Genomic DNA, 23,824 nt, shown 5'->3' with positions numbered 1-23,824 from the left:
TTTCTTTTATTCTGACCTCACTGAGGTAGAACATCTAGTCTCTTCTCCCAAAAGAAGGGCCTACTTAGAATCATGGTGTGCTTTCTTTGGTAAAGACTTCAGAAGTCATGAACGTTACTGGGCAGAAACTGAGGTCCAGTACATTGACAAAATTACTCTGATAATCCTTAATAGTTGTCTAATCTAACTGCCTTCTGAGGCAGGAATCTACTCGGCAACATCTCTACTTTGGAATTAAACAGACATGGGTTCAAATCCAGGCTCTGCCCCTTATAAGTAATACAATCTTCAACAAGTCACTTAATCCTCTAGACCTCAGGCTCTTCATTTCTAAAATGGAATAATAGGGTTTCTGTCTTGCAGGATTATTGTGAGAATTTGAGATAGTGTATACAAAACACTTACCATGGAACCTGGCAGGTAGCGGGTATTCAACAATGACAGCTAGTATTACTCCTGTTAACCTTCAGTCTTTTCCTGGACACTTGCGGGGACTGTGTAGACTTGGAAATAAAGCCCATTCCCTCACATAGAACATCCTTAATTGTTAGCGAGCTCCTTTTTATTCTGCACAAATCTGCCTCTGCCTCTCTCTATTTGACACTTCATGTACTTTTTTTATGTTCTTAAGCAGCAGAGACCAGCCTTATTTCTTTTTCTGCATGACAACTTATTGAGTATCTGAATGCAGTTGTCTTGGTATTACTTCAGGCCTTCTCCCCTCTGGTCAAATCATTCTTGGTTCCATTTTTCTTAAGCTTATATTTCCAGATAACCCATCTAACCTGGGAACTGGGTTTTAAAGTCTCTCTGGGTTGCCCAGATGGCTCAGTTGGGTAAGTGTCTCACTCTTGGTTTGGCTCAGGTCATGATCTCAGTTTGTGAGTTCAAGCCCCGAGGCAGGCTCTGCACTGACAGTGCTGAGCTTGCTTGGGATTTTTCTCTTTTCTCTTCTCTTCTCTCTCCTCTCTTCTCCTCTCCTCTCCTCTCCTCTCCTCTCCTCTCCTCTCCTCCCTCCCCTCTCCTCCCTCCCCTCCCCTCCCCTCCCCTCCCCTCTTCTCTCTCTCTCTCTCTCTAAAAATAAATAAATAACCTTAAAAAAAAGTCTCTCTGTTTGTGGTGTCAATGGCTAGTAAGCAGTCGTTGTTGCTAAATAACTTTGCTCCCTGGCTCCGATTCACTGGTCCGGGGCATCCTTGATATAAGTCAGCCAAAGTTCCCTCTCTTGGAACCAAACTGGACAATGGAGTCCAGTCCAATCTCCTGGGTATAAGAGAGAAATATTCATAGCTCTGGGGTGACTCTGTCCCCTCTTCCACCTCCATGTCCTGGGGAGTAGAGAAGAAAACAATGAAGCCAGCACAGAGTGAGAGAGAGCAGGAAAGAAGCAGCAGCTGATGCTGCCCATTCTGTGAACAGCCTTCTACCGAGGGTTGCCTGCAGCCCTTAGGTCCTCTGTGGCACCCAGTCCTTTCTAATACCTCATCCCTTTTACATTTAAGTCGCTTTGGGAGTGGGGGCTCCTGTTCCTGGGAAAACAATAAAGTCCTAACTCATTCTAATACCTTCTGATTCTTATAATGCATTAGCTCTGGGAACTCATCTTGAACAAAGGCTCCTGGTTCCCATTTGTTAGTTTGTATTTTGATTTTCCCTCTTCTATACCATGTGGCCTCTATTTTAAGTCAGGTTCTCTAGAACCAGAGTCTGAGGTAGAGATTCAGGTGGTGTATTTATGCAGGGGCTGCTCTTCAAGGAGAAGTTGTAAGGGAATCAAAAGGAAGGGGAAAGAGCTGAGCAAGGATGCTAGAGTCTAGCCTCATCCTGAAGCACAGGCATTCAGGAGATAAAACACACCAGAGGTGGGTCCCAGCTTGCGGAAAGGGAGTGGGGCTTTTGTATCTCATCAGTTGGTGATTGGCTGGGGGTAAGGGAGGAAGGCAGGGCTTAACGACCATCAGCCAATCACAGTTCATCCCCAAAGAATGGGGAACTTCAAGCTGTTAGCTCTTAGCAGCTGGGGAAAGGTGCTTGTAACCTGATAAAAGGGATATAGGTGAGGAACCAGTTGTGTCTAGGGCAGCCTTCTTTCATTCTAATGGTTAAACCCACCTTCCTGTTGGGCTTGCTGTTTCAAGGACAGGTCCTGTTAGACCTCTCAGGACACAAAGTCTCTCCCCTGATGAATAACAGCTGTCCTTTTCTGCCTTTTGTTAGTATACAGATTCTTTAATTATTCTGCAAAATATACTGAAATTAGCATTAAGAGTAGTAACTGTAAGTGAAAGGGGCCCAGCTAGGGAAAGGTTTGGACAGTGGTACTTTCATGGCTCTGAACATTGTAGTAGGTATCTGGGATTTTGCTGCCTGTATCCATTTCCCCCCTTTCATGATGACAGCATCACAGATTCCCCTTGGTAAAAGGCCCCACTTTCAACGGGAATGACCTTGTTCTGTTCCAGAGATGAGCTCTGATAAACTTAAGCCAATCTGCAGAGCCAACGCACCCCTTCCCAAGCACAAGGATTGCCTTAGCAGTGAGCACATGACCTGGTTTGGGCCAATAAAATACAAGGAAACTTTTTCTTGGAGTCCTGGGTGAAAATGCTTCTTTTGTCTTATTAAAGACTAGTAAAGATGTAGTCTTGTCTTCTGACTGACATGGGAAAAGGATGTGATTCCATTTCTGGAATTTGAGCCTGGGACCAACCTGAAGAAAAGATCTGACACGAAAAGTGGACAAAAGGCTTTCAAATCAACTGAGCCCTGAGAATATGGTGAATCTCTGCTTCCAGCCGTCCGGGAAGCCATATACCCCTAAATCCATCAGTATGTGAACCAACATATTCCATTAGTTGCTGATGCAGTTTCAAATGGATTTTTGTTGCTTGAAACATAAACTATCCTAAGCGATAGACTGCAGGGGGTGGGAGGAGAGATGGATCATCGTCGGGAATGTCACCACCTACTCATTTTTGGCAAACTTTCACGTGTAAACCCTCCCCTCAAGTCCCCTCATTTGTTCAGATTTAAGCGCAGGAACAGTTGATTCAGCATCTCTGACAACCTCTCATAAACCATCCTAACCTGGAAACCGAGCGCCTAGCTGTCCACTGCAGGCATCCGATTTTAGGATTTGGTTTTTGACATGCTAAACCATTGACAGAACATCAGCTTCATTTGGAAGACCTCCAGGTGCTAGCAGAAACATCCCCCGAAATGAGAAGAAAATGACCTCTCGCATGGAGGTCTCTTCTAAAGTTTATTCATAAAACATGTGACTGGGAACTGTGCATTAATGAACTGCTGAAACTACTTTGGAAATAGTAGAAATGCTCAAGATAGCTCAGGGGTTATATGTATCATTTCTCACTGGGGCCCACACTGTCCTAGAACTAGTTCCAGGTGTGGGGTGAGTGCAAGAGTCCACTCTGGGCCATTCAAGGGACACTAGGAGTCCTGGTCTGGTCCATTTCCCTTCATTGTTCTTCCTCTCCAGAATCCTTCTAGAGCTCTTTAACGTGAGGGCTATTGTTTCGTGTCTCATGCCTGCGGGTTATAGTACCCTTGGATGATTTTTTAAAAAATAATAATCCCAGTTATTATCATGGTTAGATATCTCTTTGTTTCTTTTCTCCATCTATGGTGCCTAATGCTATCTTTGACCAGATGGAGAATGCAATTAAAATAAATATAATGTAATATAAAAATAAAACAGAACATATTGCTTTTGCAGGGCAATCTGGGCCCAAGATTTTCTGCAGTGGAAATTACTGGCTAAATAAACCTATCTCCTCATTGACACAAAGCTGAGGAGAGAGATTGGTTACAACAACAAAAAAAGGAAAGAAATGTGATTATTTCCTAAATCGAGGCAAAAGAAGTTTTGCCCAAATGCAAAATTATTGAAGTGGAAAGTTTCTTTATTATTTTTTTCTTTTTCTTTTTACATAAACACTGTCAGAAAATTTAATAGCATTACGGTCCAGGTGCTACAGAGGATGAAAAGTTGAGTAAGGAGAGTCATCTCCCTAAAGAAGCTTTCAGTTTAGTTGGGGGAGAACACAGGTACATAAAAGGGGGAAATAGAACTACATGGCAGATAACCTTGAACAAAGAGATTGTTGTAACTTTCTGGCAGAGGCCCTTCTCCCTTGGATCGCCGCAGGAGAAACTCATCCTTCCCAACAAGACACTTCCAGTACAAGGAGGCTGAATAATAACCTTGACCACTTAATCATCAGAGACACTGCCTCAATAAAGAGATTTTTAGTACAAGTAACAAACAGACTCAATGTGAAGATGAGAATTTGTTAGAAGAATCCATATTTGTCTCATAGAACTCAACAACCGGTGTGATCCAGGAAAGAAGGAAATAGGGACTGGACAATCCTTAGGACCAAGGGGGCTATTGCCAACCTTCTTATGACCGTGGTGTCATTTGCCTCCGCCTCTCTCCCAGTGCCTACTTAATCTTTTTCTCTCTTCCCACCAGCACCTTTTTCACATGGTGAACATCATACTGTTCATCTCTAATCCAATCAGCTATGGCCAGTAAAAGACATGTCAGTCAATATAAATATAGCTACAAAAGCCCACCCATTCGGATGGGTAGACAGTTCTTAGAAAAGTGAGATGGCAGCTGGGAAGATACAGATCTGGTCATAGTTCATTATGTCAATTTCTGGCTATTTACTAAGTACTTTCACTTGTGATCAGTTCTGTGTTTATAAGTCCATAAAAGATATCCTTATCTTAACTAGAGTTTGGTTTATCATTGGTTTATCATTGGTTTATCAATGGTTTATCATTGACATATGTAACTCAACCTCCTAGACTTCTGTTTCCCATTTCCAAAACCTGAGAACGGGACCGTCATATGCATGTATCAGAGTGTATAGCCTTTGAAGAGGGACCCATCCAAGGTCTTTATTCAACTAGTCTCTCTTTTAAACCCATTCCCAAATTGCCAACAGACACATGATAGGATGCTTATCCTCACTTACCATCAGGGAAATGCAAATCGAAGCTATAATGCGATATCACCTCACATCTGTCAGAATGGCTAACATAAAAAACACAAGAAACCCAGCGTTGGTGAGGATGTGGACAAAAAGGAACATTTGTGAACTGTCGGTGGGGATGCAAACTGGTGCAGCCACTGTGGAAAACAGTATGGAGAGTCCTCAAAAAGTTAAAAATAGAACTACTCTATGATCTAGCAATTGCACTACTGGGTCTTTACCCAAGGAATACAAAAACACTAATTCAAAGGGACACATATGTTTATGGCAGCATTATTTACAATAGCCAAGATCTGGAAGCAGCCCAAGTATCCATCAATTGATTGATGAGCGGATAAAGAAGTGGTATATATATACATAAAACAGAGTATTATTGAGCCATAAAAAAGAATGAAATCTCGTCATTTGCAATGACATGGATGGAGCTAGAGAGTATAATGCTAAGAGAAACAAGTCAGAAAAAGACAAATACAGTATGATTTCACTCGTCTGTGAAATTCAAGAAAGAAAACAAACAAGCAAAGGGAATAAATGAGAGTGAGAGAGAGAAAGAAAGAGAGAGAGAGAAACCAAGAAACAGACTCTTAACTATAGAGAACAAACAGATAGCTACCAGAGGGGAGGTGTGTGAGGGGATGAGTGAAATCGGTGATGGGGATTAAGGAACGCCCTTGTCATGATGAGCTACGGGCGATGTGCGGAATTGTTGAATCACTGTGTTGCACACCTGAAACTAATAAAACACTATGTGTTAACTAAAAAGAACTGCAATAAAAACTTTTAAAAACTCCATACATGTGTACTCCATACATGGGGAACAAACGGCTCTGCCGTGGAGAAGTCTGATCAGAAGCTTTACTGAAGTCATGGGTATGTATTGCTGTTAATATCTTGATTATACCTAACCAGTTATAGATTTTTTGTTCTTGCCCCTCTTGAATATCTTGACCACTGACAGAGGATATTGGAAAGAACAAGCTCTAACATTTCTTGAATGTCTACTACACGAAAGCCATTTTATGTAATGTAAAGATAGCCATGAAATCTTTATATGAATCATACAAGGCAGCTTTATTGTTGTTATTTTGTAGATGAGAAAAATTAAAGCTTAGGGAAATTGAGTGCCTGGCCGTGGTCATGGGCTAGAGAGCTGTATTGGTCTATGGGTAGACTATCCCCACTCTGTACTCAAAATTTGCCTCCCCATACTGATGTCTCCCTTAAGTTTAGATATATTTGATTTGATGGCTACCCATCTCCAGAAGGAATGGCCAAAAATGCAGAGGTTCTAGGTGCTCTGAACTGAGAAGATATGTAGCCTTAGGAAAATCAGTTCACCTCTGCAAGCCCGTTTTCTTTATTTACGACGCTACCCATGAAAGAACTTAAGCTGCAGGCTCCACGTCCAAGGATGGAAACAAATGAGGAGCTCCATAGACTCGTCAGTGTGTCCTAGGGTCCTCACGATTTTAATTTTTCTGCTTCCTGAGAATTATCAGAGAATTAACCAAGTAAGTAGAAAGAATAGCCTCTGTTTCCCTTTACTTCCAATATCCTGGAAGACAGCTGGAGAACTCCTGCGAAAAAGTTTTGGTGGCAATGGATGGGAGACATTTCTATTTTTTAGTAACTCGATATTTTGGCTTCTGATTGAACCATCGCCGTTATGCCACTGCCAGCTATGCCATCACTCCTGCTCTTCCTCTGCTCCTGTCGCCTGAACTTGGAGGGCAGCCTTACAGCCCGCCCAGAAGAGGTGCCATAGTGGAGTGTGTACAAAAAAAGCACTGTATCAGAGAGCCAGGAGGCCTTGGTTCTGCACTCAACTCTGCCTTCACTGACCTAGTATCCGGGGAGTCAGACCCCACCTCTGGCCTTCAGTTGCCTCGTCTACCAAGCAAGATGGCTGGAGAAAAATACCTTCCTAGGCTTCTTCCAACTTTAATGTTCCATGACCCTGAGTGAGAAAAAAGAACACTCCTCAAGGTTTACCTGGTGGCCTCAGCTAAGTCTTTCCAGAGCTTTTAGCCCTGGGGACACTAACAGGATTTTCTTCAAGCCTCTGTCTTTCATGCTTTCTGAGGTCAATACCCAGGGACAAGCTGCAAACTCTGTGTAGAGCATAGAGGGTGATACTCACTTTCTATGTTATTTTATTGCGACATTTTGTGGTTTGTTTCACATGTTTTGTTGACTTGTACTCTAAAGAGGCAGAAACTTTAATGGGTGGGCTCTTTTTCCTAGTGGATGATTGAGTCTCCAGGGCCACCTCAGAGCATAACTCTAGGTATGAAAGATCCCTCTGGATTGTGCAACCCAGGGACTTGCTAGAGTGGTGGTAAGTGGGGTAACTGCACGTGACTTTGACACTCTTGCTTATGACCGTTACAGGGAGTCAAAGGGCACACACGGGTTAGTACATGGTTCAGATATTTCATCATTTTCAATTCAGAGATTTCAAATTCCAGCTTCACCACTTACTTGCCATTAGGTCTCTGGCAAGGTATGTAGGTTCTCTGTGCCTCATTTGCCATCTATACTAAGAAAACAATTATTCCTACTTCTCAGGATTGTTGTTGAAAATAAAACTTCACCTTTCATATAAAATGCTTAGCAGAGTGTCTAGTACATAGTAAGTAGCCAAAGCATCTTAGTTAATATTATTATCCCTCCAAACACATGCACACATACAGACACACAGCAAATTCAAGAAAAAAACTGCATTTTGATTATAAAACACAAAGACCATATCCCTATTGCATAAGCGAAACAATATGATTTTTCATTTCTTTGAGTTTTTAAGCAAAACTATGGGAATAAAATTCAGAGCAGGGCCAAATTGAATTTCCAGGAAAGCAATATCTGAGAAGGTCTTAAAAAGAGAGAGGTTTGTTGGCTGAAAGGCATAAACACATCTTAACCTTGGAATCAGAATGGGAGCAGGCAGTGTGGCCGGCCCCTGACTACTTATTGATGAACTTCCACCTGCATGAAGATCAGGGCTACGCCAGCCAAGTTTAACTCCATTCTATGTCTTTGCTTCCTGCTCCTTTATTTCTTTTCTTTAGTGATAATATCCCCATAAGGAGTGTGGGAAAACTAGGTGCATTCATAGCGTAAAACTGTCATGGGGAATGTGGCACCAAAGGGGTGGGTCACACTGGATATGGTGGGCATGCTATTTATGAGTAAGATAATCTGTCTTCATGCCAGGGGGACATATACGAACACTACAGGGATCAGAGAGACAATGTAACTTTGTAAAATGGACTGGCTTGGGACTGAGGCAAATGGGAAAACACATATCCTCTCCAAAGAAGGCAACCACTACTCTACTATAGGCTGCTATTGCCATGTTCATTGAGTGCCCCCACATCTTTCCATTTCAAAGAAGTAGAAACTCTGGACTTCTTTTTTAAATTTTTTTATTAAAAATTTTTTAATGTTTATTCACTTTTGAGAGAGAGAGAGAGAGAGAGAGAGACAGAGTACAAGCAGGGGAGGGGCAGAGAGAGAGACAGAGGGAGACACAGAAGCTGAAGCAGGCTCCAGGCTCTGAGCTGTCAGCACAGAACTCAATGCAGGGCTCGAACTCACGAACCGTGAGATCATGACCTGAGCCAAAGTCAGATGCTTAACCAATTGAACCACCCAGGTGCCCCAGAAACTCTGGACTTCTACATCAAACTCTCCAAATTTTTAACTGATGACAACTCATTTAAAAAAAAAAAAGGTAAAACACCTTTGGCGTCAAAGTCCTAGCCATACAGTCTTAGCCCATTGTAACACCCAACAGTAATCAGAGTTCAGAATTTGCAGATAATTGGTGTATGTGTGTGTATAGGGTTGGGTGAAGGGATGGCGGTCAGAAACTTCAGTTTCTACTGCATTGTTTTCACCAAACACATTTGTACTCAGTCATAGAACCTTAAGATTACAACTTTCAAAGGTTTGTTCCCAACCATGCAGGAATAACTGGTACCAGATTTGCCCTCCTACCATAAATAAGCATCAAGATGATCAAAGGATATGATGTGTCTATTTTTAAGTATTAAACAACAGTTAAGAATTGCAATCCTTGAGAGAAGAGAAACACATAAGGGGAGCCTCCATTGCTTTCTTCTGGTAGGCATTTTCCTGTCATAATGTGGAAAATTTGAGCTGAAATACAATGGCCACCTAGCTGAGTTGAAAAGGCAGGGATCAGAATTCCAGACTGCAGAAATACCTGGAATTTTCAGGATAGGGTACCAGAAAAGAGGAAACTCCAGAAGAGGGTGTTCTAGAAGTCTATGTGGGAATTCACTCTTTAAATAAAAAATGATAGGGGCGCCTGGGTGGCTCGGTCGGTTAAGCGGCCGACTTCACCTCAGGTCATGATCTCTCGCGCTCCGTGAGTTCGAGCCCCGCGTCAGGCTGTGTGCTGACAGCTCGGAGCCTGGAGCCTGTTTCAGATTCTGTGTCTCCCTCTCTCTGCCCCTCCCCCGTTCATGCTCTGTCTCAAAAATAAATAAATGTTAAAAAAAAAATTTTAAAAAAAGGATAAAATTGTATTTTGTTTAATTACCTAGGTACATATAAAACATATGACCACAATAGCACAAAAGATAGTAAATAGAATTTTATTGTTGAAAATCATACATTTTATGTGAAGTAGTGTAATATTAATGGTAAATAAATTATGATAAATTAAAGATGCATATTTTAACCCTAGAAAAGTGGCCCTCAAAATTTGGTTTGCAGATTAACCACATTAGCAACACCTAGAAATTTGTTATGTATGTATGTATGTATGTATTTATTTACTTATAGGGCACAAGTAAGCAAGGGGCAGAGAAAGAGAATCCCAGGAGGAGCAGAGAAAGGCAGAGAGAGACAGAGAGAGAGAGAGAGAGAGAAGTGGGGCTCACTTGATGTCGGGCTCAAACTCACAAATGGTGAGATCATGACCTGAGCTAAAGCCAGATGCTTAAGGACTGAGCCACCCAGGTGCCCAGGAATTTGTTAAAAATGCAAATTATTGGTGTCTATGCAGACTTACTGAATCAGGAACTCTGGGAAAGGGGGCCATCGATTTTTATTTCGCTTCAACCTGTAGGTGGTTTGAGAATCACTGCCTCAGAACAATAAAAAGCAAACCAAAAAGATTATAAAGACGTGTTTTTAAGGCAATGGAGAGCAATGGAGAGGAATAAATGACTCCTCAGCTCATTTTATAACGCCAATATACCCCCGACATGAAAACCTGAGAAAGACATAACAAGTAAAGGCAACTACAGACCAGTCTGTCTAGTGAGCATGGATACAAAGATCCTAAATAAAATGTTAGAAAATTGAAGTAAGTGAAATATAAAAAGAATATTACATCATGACCAAGTGAACAGCAAGGCTGGTTTAATATTTAAAATCATTCGATATAATTCACCATATTAATGGGCAATAAAAAGAGTAACTGTATGATCATTTTAATAGAGGCAGGACAATATTTGACATAATTCAACACTTAGTCATGATAAAAATTTTCATACAAACTGAAAATATAAGTGAACTCTTCTTAACCTGATCTATATCTGCATCTAAAAAGCCTAAAGCTAACGTCATGTCCAGTGGCAAATCAATGGACCTACTTCAACATTGGAAGCATGCAAATTCCACCACTTCCATTCAGATTGCACTGAAAGTCTTAAGGCAAGAAAAAGAAACAAAGAGCTTAAAGATTGGAAAGGAAAAAGTAAAATGAAGTTTATTCACATATTCACATGATTATTTATGTAGAACATTTTAAGGATATTTCTATATACTACCAACAACAATTGACAAATGAAATTTAAAAATATTTAAAATAACATCAAAAAGTCAAATTGCTAAGAATAAATCCAATAAAAGATATGTGAGACCTACATCTATGAGAAGATAAATACCCCCCCCCCCAAAACTAGAGAACTATATCATATTCGTGGTTTGGAAAAGTCATTATTGTTAAGATGTTAATTCTCTCCAAACAGAGCTAAAGATTCTACACATTCTCAATCAAAATCTCAGTTGAATTTTCTTTGTGAAAATTGACAGGATAATTAAAAAAAAATATATATATATATATGTAGGAAAAATGCAAATGTTTAGAGTAGCCAAAACAATTTTAATAACAGGAGTAGTTGTACTACCTGTTTCAAAAACTTATTATAAATGTATAGTAATCAGTTGTGTGGGATTGGGGTCAAGATAGACAAATAGGTCACTAGAATTTAACAGATCCAGAAACAGACACATATTAAGTCAACTGATTTGCAACAAAGGAATGAAGGCAATTCAATGGGGAAAGGAAATCTTTTCAATAAGTGGTCCTGGATATCTTTATTAGGAAAAAACAAAGCAAAACAAAACCGTGACCTCTACCTCTCACTGTACACAAAACTGATTTTAAATGGCTTCTGTACCTAAATATAATGGCTACAGTGTCAAGTTTCTAGGAGAAAACAGAAGGAGTATCACTGAATCCTGAGGTGGGCAAAGATTTTTTAGATAAGGCACAAAAAGCACTAACCATAAAAGAAAAAAAATTATCCGATAGACTTTAGCAAAACTCAAATTTTTCTCCTTCTCAAAAAATACAAGTAGATGAAACAGCGAGTCGAGAAACATATATTCACATTAGTTTTATCCGATAAAACTTCTCATCTATATTTACAAAGAACTTCTACAAATGTGCAATTAAAAACAGCCAAATCTAAAAACGGGTGAAAAACTGATCAGACATTTCACAAAAGCAGATATATGGTTGGCTAATAAGTATGTGGAAAAGTGCTCAATATCATTACTCATCAGGGAAAGGCACGAAGGAAATTTCCAGTCTGATAAAAATCTTCTACATCTTGATTGAGGTGTTGTTTACATAGGTATATATTTTGACAAAACTGATTGAACTTTATACTTAAGATTCATATCTCACTGCGTATGTATCTTACATCAATTTAAAGGAACACAAACAGCTTGTATTTTTTCTAGCTGATTTGTTGCTATTCTAGTATTTGTACTTGAGAGTAGGTTTGTTTTTAATTTGTTTTTTGTTTATTTTCTCATTTATTCATTCAGCATTTGTTAGGTACCAAGCTTTAGGTTTTAAAGAAACCAACCTGTCCTCAATTTGGGTATGATAGGGGCACGGGAGGGCAGGATGCACTATGGCCAATTCACTTAGGACTTTACAAGATGAACACAGAGGAAAAATGACTGGGGCGAGAATTAGGGAGATGACATTGGAGATGGAGAAAAGGAAAAAGGAAGCTGATTTGAGACATATTTGGAAGGTATACTCAATAGGACTGATTAGATTAGGGCACTGAGTAGGGAGGTTCCAGATAGGGAAAGAGAAAGACGTACTTTTAGACTCCCATCTTAGGTGACTGAAGATGAATGATGGTACACAGTTCTCCTAAAAGAAAGTATGAGAAAGAATAGGTTAGGGCAGGAAAGGGGTATGGGCAATGGTCTAATACAAGATGGTGGGTTCACTTCTGCACAGACTGAGTTGAGATGCCCAAGAGAAACCCAAAAAGAGAGGTCAATCAAGCAATTGGGTATAACATCAGAACACTGAATCCTAATTACTTACTGCTCTGCAGTAGAAACTTGGACTAAAAAAGCTTATGGTTTGTGGAATCAGGCTGACCTTGGTTTCAATTCCTGCTTTGCCACATAGGAGCTGGGTGATTTCAGAGAAGTTAATTCTTGCATACCAGCCTCAATTTCTTCTCCTGCAAAAGGGGGTCCGAATCCTCCATTGCAGCCCTGTTGTGATAATCACGAGAGGTTCTGTGTGGGGAAGTACCTCTCACAGAACCTGGCACACAATAAATGCTTAACACACCTCCATATATCGGGAGCTTTGCTTTCAGATGATGAAGGGATGATGGTTCACCAACAAAACTACCCTGGCTTAAAATGCAAGGTATGCCAACCCCTGGCCTCTGTTTCTCTCCCCGGCCCTCTTCAAAACCCAGGTCTTTCCCCCCTTTTTTCATCATCAAAATCAGCCCTCGAGAGAATGTGACATCGGTCATCGGCCTCTCGTGGTTAATGAGATTACATCACCCCCTCCCTTGCCCGGGAGACTTCACATTCCAAGCCTTCTCTGTAACAATAGAAACAACGGCTTCCTCTCTGGTTAAAGGCTCAGTGTTCTGGTGAGGAAAGAGGCTGTATGGAGCAGGGCCCTTTCCTGGGACTCCTGAAATCCTAGCCATGAAAAGTACCTAATTCTTTCTTCTCTGCCTCCCAGTTCGTAGTAAAGTGAGAGAGTCCCTGGTCACTGGGCTGGTGTATAGAGGCCCCAGGGAGACATCTGCAGCCCTAGTCTCTGCCCTCCCTGCCCAATCACCTCCCTGGCCATGTAGTTTTATTTTGGATTTCAATTATTTTATTATTAGTAGTTGTAATTCTCCATAAGAGACAAACAGGGGCAAGGGGAGTATTTGTCTATTGTTTGTTACCCTTTAAGCTTAATGTCTACAGGTTAATTAAATTGAAAAGCATTCCCCCTGGGATGTACCAGGTCCCTGGTGGTCCAATAAGGTAATAAAACCATGGTGAAACCGAAAGAAAGCATTATTGCATGGTGTTTTACTCTCATCAGCAATGGCATCCACATACAAATTCAGTCAATTATCGGGTGATTCAGAACAGGTTTTCTGGGAATTTAATTATCAGAATGGTCTGTGTGGGCACCGTGGTTGCTGGGGGGCAAATGAGCTGGAGTTGTCCAAGGACCAGTGGTCTCATGTCCTGACAAAACACATTTACCCAGAAAGCAACTATTGAACAAAGAATTCCACTCTGCTTTTATCAAAGAACGTGTCTACCATAGCAGCAACCTCTGTGAGGGGTGTGTGTGTGTGTGTGTGTGTGTGTATTTAAATCACCTTGTTTTCTTTGTTTCTCCAAACTTCCTCTGTTAATTCATTAATTTGGTATATCTTTGTAAGCATCCTAAATTTCCCCCAAACAATAGGACAGATGTTATCAGATCTGAGCAACAATGAAATCAATAAAGACTTTGGAGGGGAGCAAGAAGAAAGGTACAGGGTAACAGCAATTCTTCCCTGAAAGCAATCTAACCCATTTTTAATTTAATTTGGAGTGCCATTATTTCAGGATTCCAAATGCTAAGGCCATTTTAATCATGCAGATCCCATGTCTTATTGAGTTGTGGCAGAGAATTACTCTTTTTTGTGACCCTGAGTTAGCAAGGACATGCTGGGCAAACAGCCAAGGTGCTATAAGCTCAATAATAATAATAATCTATATTTAAAGTTAGCATGATGGCTATTAGCCACTGGCTTTCCCAACAGGAGGAACATCACCTCTTCAGACCTTATAGCTATTTGACTTAGCACTTTCTTTAGTGAATGAGAAATATCATCAAATAAGCTATCTTTCTTGCATGAGAGGAAAGGAGGCATAAAACACAGACTATAGAGAAAAGCTATGAGGTAATTAAACATATCAAGGAGAAGTGCCTGTGGGGGTGAGGAGAGATTTGGGGAAAAAAATGGAAAGAGACTGACCTTGCAAAGGAGGGCAAAAACCTCCCTTTCCTGGAGAGTTGTCTGAGGGTGTATGATGAACCAGAGATTTATTTCGAGCCCATCTGCTTTTCATCAAAAGAAAAATAACTTAGTGATCTACTTTCTGTGAAAAAGCAAATAAATATTAAACCCCAAGTCGAGTCAGCCTGCTTACTAGGTTTGGATTCTCTTTTCTAATAGCTATCATTTACCGAACCCATATTGTATGCACGAAGTTCACAAGTTCTTTGCATACATTAGCCTTATTTAATTTTCACTGCCAAACCTGCACTATATATTTTCCTCATTTTATGGATGAGGAAACAGAAGCTTTAAGAGGAAATATCTAATTTGCTCACAGCTAGCAAGAGGCAGAGCTGGAATCTTTATCTGGAATTCCAAGCCTCCCACTTTTTATTCTGCATCAACAAGCTTTTTTATTCTGCATCAACAAGCTTTTTTCAACAACTTGTCAAGTTATTTTGTTGCTACTGTTTGTTTATTTTAATAAAGACTTCAAACATGGCTTTCTAAGATATGTTTTTCTGGAGTTAAATAGGTATCTGGGCTGTCAGAGAAGTACTGAGATGTCTGTCCCTTAATTCTCTCCTTTTCAGAGTGCTCCAAATATTTAAGTTCAATTTTAAAGGCACAACTAGTTAAAGCAGTCCTTAGAAAACTGGCGTGCAATCAGTTTGGAAGATAGACTTTCCTCTACAGTCCTAGAAATTAGCTACCGTGGGAATGTAGATGTTGAACTAGAGGACGCTTACTGAATCTTGCGCTGGGCCAGCATGTGCTAGAAGGTTCTGTGAATATTCTGAAACCCATTTATTCTCAAAGTCGCAGACCTAACCTTCTCTGTGCATCACTAGAAAGTGGGGGTAGTGCTTTTAGTCACTACCTCATCTTACCAAAACTGTCAAGGATTAATAAAATAATATTAGCAAAATACCAACTTTTTAAAAAACTATTTCAAGGGTCGCCTGGTCAATCAGTTAAATATCCAACTCTTGGTTTCGGCTCATGTCATGATTTCCTTCTTATGGTTCATGAGTGTGAGCTACCCTCCCCCCACCCCACCGCATCGGGCTCCACACTGTCTGGTGCGGAGCCTGTCCGGGATTCTCGCTCTCTCCTCTCTCTCTGCCCCCTCCCCGACTCGTGCTTTTTTTCTTCTCTCTCTCAAAATAAATAAATAAACTTTAATAAATAAATAAATGAAATGAAACTACTTCAAAAACATTAATTCCTTCAATTCACCTTCTAGGGAATGGAGACACAACACAGTCAATAATTTAAATTCTCTAGTAAAATGGGAAAGTATTATTGACCCCAAAGAGCACAGAGGTTAATTTCTTTGCAAAAAATGACCTCCTGCCACATGCTCTTGGTGGAAAAGGAATTATGTGAAGCCTCATGAGAAAACAATCATCTCTCTCCCTTTACACCCCCTCATTTCTGTTTGTTTTGGGTGTGTGTTGATAGGAGTGTTGGTTCCCAGGAAGCCATGTAAGAGAGATGTTCAAGTGTGCTTGAGTGTTTCAAAGCTTGTGTGTTCTTAGTTTGTCCATGAGAGAAGCCATAGAGAGCAACAGGAGAAGTGGTATCATGGATGACAGCCAAGCACATTTTGCAGGCCAAGCAGAATTTTTGCAGGTCTATTTATTTATTTATTTTCCAATGATTTGCAAGGCTGGGTAAATTGAATTACTCAGTGTTGATTATAAAGTAGGTTAGTAGGCAAGCCCAGAAGGTCAACTTGTTCACCACTACACCGGCTTTTTCTCCACCCCCAAATTATTCTTCAGGGAAATTACTCCCGTCTTTAATCCAATCTATAAAGACAATGGCATTTCCTCAAATTACTCCCAATAATTCAAATAAGAGAACACTAAATTTAAGTAATGACTTGTTGACATTTGAATGTTAAATTCATGAATGCATTCATCAAGAACCTCTTGACTTAAAATATTCTTCTTCTAAATTGCAGTTTGGAATGATATACAGTGGACAACTGCTCTTTCTTTGGTTATTGGGAATCCACCCCCCTCGTCTTTTGGTGACAAAAATCCCAATTCCCTTTAGGGAAACTATATCGCCCCCATGGTGTATAGGCTGGGTGGGACTGTAAATGAAGGCTCCTCACGTTCCTCTAGATAAGTGATGAAAATGTCACTGAGCCAGGTCAATCAAAGCCTCCCTCCTAAATATCTCGAAGGTGGCATATACCCAATGATGGCAGAAGATCTGGTGAGATACCTTGAAATGGAGAATTCTAAAGCAGTCTGGTTCCTTCTTTTCCCTTTGGTCCACTTCCTCTGTTTTCCCTTCAGTTTTATGAGCCTCCCTCAACTGCAATCTCTCCCCCCACTTATAAATTCCTATTTTATATAAGTTAGCGGAATCCATTCCTTCTGTTTGCAACCACACACTCCACTCTACCAACTCAATATGCCAAAATGGATGGGAAGCAATGATATTAAGACCAAAGGTGGGGATCACTTATTTTCAATAGTTCTAGCTTTGATCTCATTTCTACCTTACATTGTTTTAGAAATGTCTGAGGGAGAAAAACAAAATAAACAAAAACAAACAAAAAACCAAAAAACAAACAACATTGCAGGGAAATTTCTTAATTAGCCACCAAATGTCATGAAAGAAAAGTCAAGACTTAACCTTTTCTAGTATTTGCCTTTTTGTATTCTGCACCCTGGGTGGCAGTCTCAGTATCCAAGCCAAATCTAACATAAAAACTAAACAAAAATATATCACTTAACAACAACAACAACAAGACTAGGTTAGATTTCCATCTAATTCTTTTCATCTATGTCCCTTGAAAAAGCAACATTAGGAGATTATGAATGGAATGAATTTTGAATTCTGTATCAGACCATGCCAATTCCTGAGCTTTGTGGATTCCAAAATGTTTCCAGATTAACTATTTCATTAGCTTTAGTGTATCTTCTAACCTGATTCAGACTCTAGGATGCATTTTGCAATTTGGGTTCATTCATAATTGACATTTTAGGAAATCATTGTATGAATAAGAGCTAGAGAAAATCATTCTCCCTGCTCTGTTCTAAGAAGTGAGCTAATAACAGCATATTAGCACAGGTTTCCTGTGCACTCAGATAACAAGCTACTTGGGTAATACAGTGGCTGAGACCACAAGGAAGGAAAGGTAAGAAAGGAAATTAATTTTTGTTGAACACATACATTTTGCCAAGCACTATGTCAGGAATGTATTATCCCATTTTTTTAAGAGAAAGAAACTGAGGCTTAGCCATGCTAAGAATTTTTTGTTTAATACTTACTGACGATTTACCATGTGCCAGGAACTGTGGTAGGCCTTGGAGATACAAAGATGACTAAGATGTAGTAATATGTGGTGGGTCCATAAATGAAATCCAGCCCATCCGTCTCTAAAGCCTAGACCATAACCGATACCCCTTCCATTGTATATTGCCTAGGTCAGGATTACTTTTTCTGATGTGAACACGACATCAAGAACCAGAATAAAGCCTGTTTTTCCAATGTTCTAGCATTACAACATCAATCTTGGGAATTTGTATAATTAGAATCAGTTCTAGGTGTGGTGAAGGAATTTTATCGTTCTCAACCTTATGATTTCAATTTTCCCAAGACTCTTACAAAATTGAGAATAAGTATTATCACTCAAGTTGACATATAGAAGAGAAAACTCCAGAGCTTAGTGAGTTTACTTAATGAAGTTCCTACAATTAAAAAAAAATGATGATCTATATTTAACAGTCTGAGCAAGATGGTGGGTAAGTGCAGGTTATTGGCTGCCCCCACCTCCCCACTGCAGGTCAACCTTGGGCATGCCACATGAGAGTTTAAGAGGCTAATGGAACACAGAACCTTAATAATTTACCACTAACTGCATGTAGTCCTTAGGAAGACCAAAAGTGGTTAGAAGAACAGCCTTGGAAGATCAGTCAGAAGCCAAGGAAAGGGATGACTGTGGGAACAGCTTTCTTTGTCCTGGGAGATCTCTGTTCACCCACTGTTGCCTTAAGCAGGCCAGTGCCCCCCAGTCCGAGGATAGAGCAGTGATGGAGCCCAGTAGACCACTGAGGATGAGGGGCATTCTGTTAGAGAACTGCTGGAGTTCACAATATCAAGAACTCAATGGTTAGATTGAATAGCAGAGTAAAGGAACATAGCTGGAGAAAGAATTAGTGAGTTAAAAAATTATACATGAGAAGTATCCTAAAAGTCATTAGAAAGGGATAAAAGTCAGAAAGAATGAGAGAAGAGTTAAGTAACATGAAAGATAGAACTAGAAGTTAACAGCTCCATCAATTAGGAGTTGCAAAAGGAGGGAACTCAGTCTCCAGATGGAGAAAAGAAATATTTGAAAAAGCAATGATGAAGAATTTCCTAAAATTGAAGAAAAAATATAACCTTTGCATCCTTTGTCTTGTGTTACCATCGTATGTGATCTTCTGTGGAGAGTCAACTAAGAAAGAAAAAGACATGGGATCCAGGAAATAGTAGTTTCATCACAGGTGAGGAAAAGGAGATCTTTGAGTTAATGGGGGAAAGAGATGCCAGGATGACTGTCATGTGGCAGAGCCAGGGAACAAGCAGTCTGTGTTAGAGAAGGAGGTCAGAGGGCTCTGGGAGGAATGCCTCCAAGAAAGTGAAATTTTAAAATATCCGATGTTTTGAATGTTGAGAAGAGACCTACTCATGGGAGAAACTTTAGAGGCGAGTTAGTGTCTGGTGCCCACAAAAGTAAGCAAGTAGAAAAGCAAATTAATGATTAATGCCAAGGAAAAGAAAAAAAAATTGCACAAGAAAGAAAACATAGTACCAGTATATTACAATGCTTAATTTTGAATGATCTCCATTTTATATAATTTGTGCCCAAAAATGTAAAAAGGGAAAACTGGTTGTATCAGTTTGCTAGGGCTGCTGTGACAAAGTGACACAAACTGAGTGGCTTATACAACAGAAATTTATTGCCTTGAAGTTCTGCAGGCTAGAAGTCCAAACACAAGGTGATGGCAGGTTTAGTTCCTTCTAAAAGCTGTGAGAGAAAAATCTACTCCAGGCCTCTCTCCTTGGCTTGTAGATGGTTGTCTTCCTGTTCACATAGCGTTTTCCCTGCATATGCATCTCTATGTCCAAATCTCCCCTTTTTATAAGGCTACCATTCATATTGGATTAGGGTCCACTCTAATGACTTCACTTTAACTTGATTGTCTCTGTAAAGATCATATCTCCAAGTGAGGTCACATTCTGAGGTACTGAGGATTAGAACTTCAACGTATTAATTTTGTGGAGACACAATTCAACCCATAGCACTGACCAATACAATTCATAAAGCTAGTATATCTTTGATATCGAAATTGAAAAAGAATTTAATTGAATAAGTTCTGCTTTGTAACAGTATAATAAAGGCAGGTATAGGTCAGTTTCATATACGAACATCAATGTAATAATTTCAAATAAACTGAATCCAATATATACTAAAAAAATAATTCATAATTAAGTCAGGTTTACCTTGGAACAAAAGAAGAGTGAATCACAAATTCTATAAATGTAATTTACCACATTAATGGACAAAAATAATCACCTGATCATCCCAAATGCAAAACATTGTTTGATAAAGTTCAACAGTTACATTTGTAATTTGAGAAAACTTTAAAAAATAAGAGAAATAACTATATGAAAATGATTCGGTTAAAAGAACAAAATGTAAGGTAATATCTTTGTGACTGAGGGCAGGGAATGACTTCTAAAACAAAACATCAGAAGCATATATCAAAAGACAAAAGAAAGAAAGAAAGAGAGAAAGAAAGAAAGAAGGAAAGAAAGAAAGAAGACAGACAGACATTAAGATACACCGTAATTAAGAATTTTAGTTCAGGGGCACCTGGGTGGCTCAATCAGTTGAGACTCTTGATTTCAGTCCGCTCAGGTCATGATCTCACAGTTTGAGGGATCAAGACCTTGGGTAGGGCTCTGTACTGTCAGCACAGAGCTTGGGGTTCTCTCTCTCCCCGGGTCTCTCTCTGCCCATCCCCATCTCATGCTCCTTCTGTCTCAAAATGAATAAATAAACATTAAAAAATAAAATAATTTTAGTTCAATTGAAAGCACTATGCACAAAGTTCATGGATACCTATCAAAATAGGAGAAGATATCCGTGTCCTCTAAACCAGCAAGGAATAATTTTTTTGAATACACAAAGAACTCCTAAAAGTCAATAAGGTAACAACTGTAATAGATAAAATGAGCAAAGCAGTTTATAGAAAAGAAAACCCAAAAAGTTGATGAGCATCTATCAAGATGCTCAAAATCATTGGTAATCAGTGAAATGCAAATTGAAACATTTAAATTGGTGAAGAGAGAGAAAATTGGATAATGCCAGGTACCAGTGAGGACGTGGGGGCAGAGGGGCTTTCATGAACTGCTGGAGGAATGAAAGCCTGGAGAGCAATTTGTCACACAATAAGATGTCTTATTAAGTAGGCATTTGCCTTATGAGCCAGCAGTTCCACTCAGGCATGTATCCCAAGGAAAAGATTCTTTGGGTCTATAAGGGGACATGTAGGAGATTTGGAAGTAACCTGAGTATTTATCACTGTGAATGTGGGTAGGAAAAATATGATTAAGATCAAAGGATTAGATATTCACATGGTTGGTGAATAAAGTTAAAAATAGAATGAAATGTATAATACAGTATCACTTACAAAAATTTAAAAATTATGTACACCCAAAAATACATGTATTTCAAGAACGTATTGAATTAAAAGGATACACATAAAACACATTAACCTGGCTGGGGGGAAATGATAGTGGTATAAGAATAAAATGGGATACATAAATTAAGGAAACAGGAAGGAAGAAAGGAAGGAAGGAAGGAAGGAAGGAAGGAAAGAAGGACATTATTTGGGGCTGTTTAATGTCCCAGAGCCAGCTCTTTGCTGCTAGATGTATATTTAGCATATCAGAAGGAAAATTCAAACAAGGATTTTATATAGGGGTTGCCAACAAAAATCTGTTAATGGAAAAATTTATGATGGATTTGATCACATCTAAATTAAAGACTTCCATATTCTATGGAGAAATCAGCAAAATACTGGGGAAAAGCTATTTGCAAAAGTGATGTGGAATTGATATTTAGAATATACAAAGAACTTTGCAAACAAAAAAAAAAAAGAAAAAGAAAGGAAATCCAAAATAAAAAAAAAATGGGCAATGGACATGAACAGGCAATTAACAGAAGGGGAAATGAAAACAACTACTAAGTTATGAAAGATCTACCTCCTCATTAGTAATCAGAGAAATGCAAATTTTAAAAAGTGAAATACCATTTTACTCCCACCAGATAGGCAAAAATTAGAAAGTGCTGGCAAGGATATGGGGAAATTTTACCCTCACTGGTGGTGAAATTATAAATTGGTGCAAACATTCTGTACAGCAATCTGGAAGTACTTAGTGAAATAAAGTATACGTATACCCTCACAATTCAGAAATTCTACTCTTGGGAATATACTCCAGAGAATTACTTGCTCAGAGATCCACATGGAAATATGGTGATAGAGGATTGTAGCATCATTTGTGGTACCATAAAGTTGAATGCGATCTAACTATCCACTTGAGAATCTACGTATCCGTGAAATGTCCACTAGGGAAATGAATAAGTGAAATATGCTGCATGCAAGAGTCAGAAATGGTATATGCATGTATTGGCATAATCTGCAAGACTGAGAAGAAACACCCTGGATTCATATAGAGAAAAATAGATGTCAGAAACACCAAGTTACAAGACAAGTAAGAAAGAGAATGAGATTCATAGCACACTACATCCACATAACTAAAAAGCATACACAAGTGACACAACACAATCTTCTAAATAAACACCAATAACCTAAATAAACATATGGAAGGTGGATTGGAAGAATCCATGTGAAACACTTGAGAAGGTGCTTATGGGAGTGCAGGGTGGATGGGGAGAGAGACCAAGGCAGAAACAAAATAAAATAAGATGAAATAAAATAATAAAATAAAATAGGAGTCTTGCAAGGTTATTTCGTGAATTGTCTCGATTCTGCAGACCTAAGATAATAAACAGAAAATGGAGTCCCTCTAACAATTCTCTCTACTTCTTAAAAAAGGGCTATGATTAGAAAATATATTTTCAAGTTCTTGAAGAAGTCCAGCAACAGACAGCAAACTAGAATTAAAGCAAGCAATGTCATTTATAGATTCTCTTGGCTAATCATTCATTTATATGCAGCAGTGGGATAGTGCTGATCTAGAGAGATATTCTATTGGTTTTGAACAAGTGTGCTGCAGATGAGTGATTGAACAATGACATTTGTGTACGTTAAATTGTTTTCTCTTTGCTTGCATGCAGTGACCAGCATTTGAGGGCTAAACACTATCGAATAACTACATGTCTGACCAAAGAGCTGATATCCAGGAAATGTGCAGGCTGGAAACATTCCTGCACAAGTCAGACAGCTCCAAATCTATATTTAAAAAAAAAAACAACAAACAGAGACACTGAGAGGGGCATGAACCCTAAGCACCCAAAGGTGACACTTCAAATAATTTTAATTAAATCTTATTACTCACAGGGAATGGTTAGTGTAATAGGATTACATTGTCTTCTTTATTTGGAACCTATGAACAGGCTGGTTATTAATAAAGATAAATGGGGCCCAGGCTGCAGAATACTGCTATGATGCCATTCTCTTCCAAGCAGGTTTTCAAGGCAAGAGTCTTTACAGCTCTGGATCTCTAATACAAGTGAAATGAGACCCTTTTACATCTGGCTCCACTCTATTCTGGGCTGCTTAATGTACCAGTGCCAGCTCTTTGCCACTAGACGTATATTTAGCATATTGGAAGGAAAACCAAAAGCAAGGATTTTACATAGGAGCTAATCTGATAATTACATGGGTATCCAAAAACCAGACAGTAAGGGATAGTGAAAACAATATAATTAAATAATTTGAGTGAGTCAGGAAGACTAGAGGAGAGGAGCTTGCCTCTGAGGCTGAATGCCGAATACATTTTATCTAAGGAGGAAATCGAAGGAAGAATTTGATGCAGAAACACATTCACTCTCAGAAGATGGATGGTAGTTAATAATCCCAAACCTCCCCTTTGACCCAGTGTTCAATTTTCAGCAAGAACTCAAAGTATGATTCTAACTGAAAACAGAATGGCAAGGAAGGATTGGGGAGGAGT

The sequence above is a fragment of the Prionailurus viverrinus genome, chromosome C1 (genome assembly GCF_022837055.1).
Source record: "Prionailurus viverrinus isolate Anna chromosome C1, UM_Priviv_1.0, whole genome shotgun sequence".
In the NCBI taxonomy this organism is placed as follows: Eukaryota; Metazoa; Chordata; class Mammalia; order Carnivora; family Felidae; genus Prionailurus; species Prionailurus viverrinus.
Note: the sequence above shows the minus strand (reverse complement) of the source record.